Source organism: Myotis lucifugus, unplaced genomic scaffold, assembly GCF_000147115.1.
Source record: "Myotis lucifugus unplaced genomic scaffold, Myoluc2.0 scaffold_633, whole genome shotgun sequence".
Lineage (NCBI taxonomy): Eukaryota > Metazoa > Chordata > Mammalia > Chiroptera > Vespertilionidae > Myotis > Myotis lucifugus.
The window spans coordinates 374,165-378,420 of NW_005871681.1; the positions used below are offsets into that span (position 1 = coordinate 374,165).

Here is a 4,256-nt window from a genome sequence, read left to right on the forward strand (position 1 = left end):
GGGGGAGGGGGGGGGAGCGGGCATCTGCACGGCTCTGCCTCGGAGTCCACACGCGGCGTCCGGGGCAGGGGCGGCCTCCCGGGGCCATGGGCCAGCAGAGGTGGAGGAGCCGGCTGTGGAGGAGGAGGGCACCTCTGTCCTTTCCTGATCCCACGGGGAGCAGAGTAGGGACGCATGCATAACAGACACTCAACATATAGTGAGAATAATGAACCGATGACTGAGACACAGGCCTGAGAGCAGACTCGCATGGTTCCATGTGGGCACGGCTGAGATCATCTCATGGACGGCCTGGGGGGGGGGGGGGGGTAGGGCCTCTGTCCCCTAACAAAACGGCGTGAGGCGTGTAGGTTGGGCCTATCACCCGTTCACAGGCCTAAGTCCTTGCACCTGTTTTAAGTCAGGCCGAGAACTCTGTAAACCAGTGGTTCTCAACCTTCTGGCCCTTTAAATACAGTTCCTCATGTTGTGACCCAACCATAAAATTATTTTCGTTGCTCCTTCATAACTGTCATGTTGCTACTGTTATGAATCGTAATGTAAATATCTGATATGCAGGATGGTCTTAGGCGACCCCTGTGAAAGGGTCGTTCGACCGCCAAAGGGGTCGTGACCCACAGGTTGAGAACCGCTGCTGTAAGGTCTTGGTAAGCGTTGTTCCTGTACACGATTGGGGTTTTCACTGCCAGTCGTGCAGCTCTAGGTTATAGTCCCGGGACCATCTGCCTGCAGTGGCGGCTCCATAACCCTGTAGGCCCGGCATCCGCACACCCGCCAACAGGCACCTCAGTCTGCTTATGGGGAACGTCACGTGAGCAGGGGCCTGGGCTCTCCTCAGCGAGACCGTCACCTGCTCTAGACGAGGGCCCCCCAGGGATGGAGCTTTCAGGAACCTGCAGCAGCGTGGGTCTGACTGGGCGTTCTGTGACCAGCCAGTGTTCAAACACTGTCCTTTTTTAAAAGTAAATAAATATTTTTATGGATTTCAGAGGGAAGGGAGAGATAGAAACATCAATGGAGAGAGAATCCTGGATCGGCTGCCTCCTGCACGCCTCACACTGGGGATGGAGCCTGCCACCCGGGTGTGTGCCCTGACCGGGAATCGAACCGTGACCTCCTGGTTCATAGGGTGACGCTCAACCCTGAGCCATGCCGGCCGGGCTCAAGCATTGTCCTTTCGTGGGTGGCGATCCAGCATGAGGCCGGGCCAAGGGCTTGGCTCCGGAGTCCCATCGAGCTGTGTGGGATCCCAGCGCTGCTGCTCACTGTGACGCTGAGCAAGCTCCTCCTCCACTGAACCTGAGGCTCGTTGTCTTTAAACGAGGCCAAGAGCAGTGTCAGGGTTCACTGTGAAGGTGAAACGCCTGTCCATCATGTCGGTCGCCTGTGACATTGTTATCAGGGACCTGGCGCAGCACGCCCTCCTCATGTGGCGGCGCTCACTATCGCATCGCTAGCGTATTCTTTGGCAGAAGACGCTTCCTGGCCCATTGTCTTTGAATCAAAGCCTTTCATTATGACGCTTCCGTTTTCTTTCTTCCTGACTTTCTCTACAAAGCAAAACGCTATCAGTCCATCTGAGTCCACCCTCCTTCCTGAATATTCCCCACACGGCCACCTCACTCACATCTCGTCTTGACATTCCTATCGCCCATATATACCAATAGCATATACCAAACTACTTAAAAAACATGTTTTTTATTGATTTCAGACAAGAAGGGAAAGGGATAGAGAAACATCACTGATGACAGAGAATCACTGATCGGCTGCCTCCTGCACGGCCCCGACTGGGGATCAAGCCCGCAACCTGGGCATGTGCCCTGACCCGGAATTGAACCAAACACTGAGCCACCCTGGCCGGGCTATGCCAAACTATTTACTTGACCACTACTGGCTTTTCTCACGGGGCTCTGGGTGTGGTCTGTCTCCCTGATTGAGTTTTAAGCACCTTCAGGACAAGGATCATGCCTGACACCACATTTGTTCCACACGGACTATTCTAGAAGGCGCTGGGCAGAGAGCCGGTGCTCAGCAGACAATGTGGAGTTCACTTTCTATTTGGAAGGCAATGAAGACAACACCCCCCGCTGGAACGGTCTAAAGGACAGACACCTCCTGAGCTGTCACCGAGAGCTCTGGGCCGGGCCGGGGAGATGATCCCTGAGCTCACGAGGGCCGAAAGGGGATCTGGCCACACGTCACATGTGTGCGTGGGACGTGGGAGGAGGCCAGTGAACTGTGAGTCAAAGAATTGGTGTAAACAAACCAAGCGATCACATGCCCTCTGCTCTGCCCCTGCCCACGGCTGGTCCAGGGCCGGCCGTGGGGGCTGGAGTGGTGGGGAGGGCGGACGCCTGGTGGTGTGGCCCACGCCGTGATCAGGGCTCCCTCTCCCACCACCTCCCAGGTTTCTCCGCGGCCAAGGGCAGGCCCTGGGCTAGAACAGCAGCTGATAGACAGCAGAGCCGAGCTGGCGCAGGGGAGGGAATGGAAGACGTGGTGCCCGGGCCCACCTGGGGAGGCAGCATGTTCAGAGCCCAGTGCGTTCTGAGCCTGGCAGGCCTGCGGGAGGCGCGCCCGGGGCCTGCAGCGCGGTGCCCAGGCCAGGGTGGATTCCGCCTGCGTCACAGCTCTGCAGAGGGCATGGCCCTCCCGGCCATGTCCGCATCGCCGCCCGTCCTCCCTGGTGATCTGGACGGACCCTGGGGTCCCGGGGTGCGGGGGCCACCCTCCCGGCTCCAGGTTCCAACGAGAGTCAGGAGACGCCCCATTGGCCGCGTGTTCCTACCCTTGCAGGCCCCCGTTCGCTTGGTGAGCTCCATGCGTGTGACCAGGTTGCAGGCATGAAGCACCTGCGTTTCTCAGACCTTGTACGTGCTCCCCTCGTGGAGCAGGTGAGCAGGAGGTGGCACCATGCCTCGTGCATCCCGGCCCGTTTCTGAGGTCTCCTAACTCGGTAAGCGATCTCTACGGCCACAGCGCACACCGCGTCCCGTGGAAGGGGCTGGCCTGGTTTTTCTCGTCTGGGAAGAGACAAACCTGTTTAGCCAGATGACTTCATCTTTACTCCAGCGACTGGGGGGCGGGCGGCGGGTGGGGGCGGGGGGAACTACAACAGAAGACAAGAAAGGCGGCAGTTTCCCCGGAGGGATCGGCGTGGGAGGGGGAGGATGCTACTGGGGGAGGGACAGGCCGTGGTCTGCTGGGAAGCAATGAAATAAAACGGTGATTGACGCTCACAGCTTCAGCCTGGGGCCTGAAGGAGCTGGTTCCACAGAGAACACAGTGGCGGATGTGGAACGCTGGGGTGACTGGTTTTCAGAAGGGAGAGAGCACGGGGTTTGGAAATAGCACGTACATTGCACGTGGCTTTAGGATTTCAAAGCTGCATTTGAACCCGGCTGCTATGTTTTCTCTGGGTGGCGTTGGCTCCGTGGTTTCTAGTCTTATATACGATTTCACTTATTTTCACAGACACTTAACGAAGCAGACCCCACTGGTTGAGTCTATTCTTTGTAGAATTCTTCAGCAAAGCTGCCCACACACGTCAAAACTCAGGAGAGTCCACGGGGAGAGTTAAATGCTCCGAATTCCAGGCCTGCCCTACGCACGTATTTGCCTCTGTAACCTTCACCTATGACCAGTTCCCGGTACCATGGATTTCCTGCGTCAGTGCAGCGTGTCAAACCGTTACAGACGCCAAGGCTCACTGCGCTCGCAACCCATGTGCCCAGACCACCTGCCACAGGGGCCGTCTCACGGACGGAGGCGACGTTCGTGCTGCCACCCAGGAGCCAGCGCTTCGAGACCGCAGATTTAAGTTGTGCTGCCTGATGTCCGACCTCAATAACAGCTGTCATTGGGCTAAATACACCCAAGTAATTTCTTTTAAAAAATATATATATTTTTACTGATTTCAGAGAGGAAGGGAAAGGGAGAGAGAGATAGAAACATCCATGATGAGAGAGAATCATGGATCAGCTGCCTCCTGCACGCCCCATACTGGGAATCGAGTCCACAACCGGGGCATGTGCCCTGACCGGGAATCAAACCGTGACCTCCTGGTTCCTAGGTCGATGCTCAACCACTGAGCCACGCCGGCCGGGCCTCCCAAGTAATTTCATCCCAACGAGTAGTTCACGGGAGGGACAGAGGACAGGTGCGGACTAGGGCTTTGTAAGAAAGTTCGCGTTAATGCTGGGACGGGCACCTCTGCGACACAAATATACTCTGTGAGGCCAAAGAATGAGGCATCT

The 4,256-nt window shown here is 57.0% G+C and overlaps 1 long non-coding RNA gene across 1 annotated transcript; it reads left to right on the forward strand.

The window, feature by feature from the left end:
- Positions 1-1,162: 1,162 nt before the first annotated feature.
- LOC111823717 lies at positions 1,163-3,878 on the forward strand. The gene is made up of 2 exons (XR_002826787.1): positions 1,163-2,956; positions 3,475-3,878. It is a non-coding gene; the product is annotated as an uncharacterized LOC111823717 (long non-coding RNA).
- Positions 3,879-4,256: the final 378 nt, after the last annotated feature.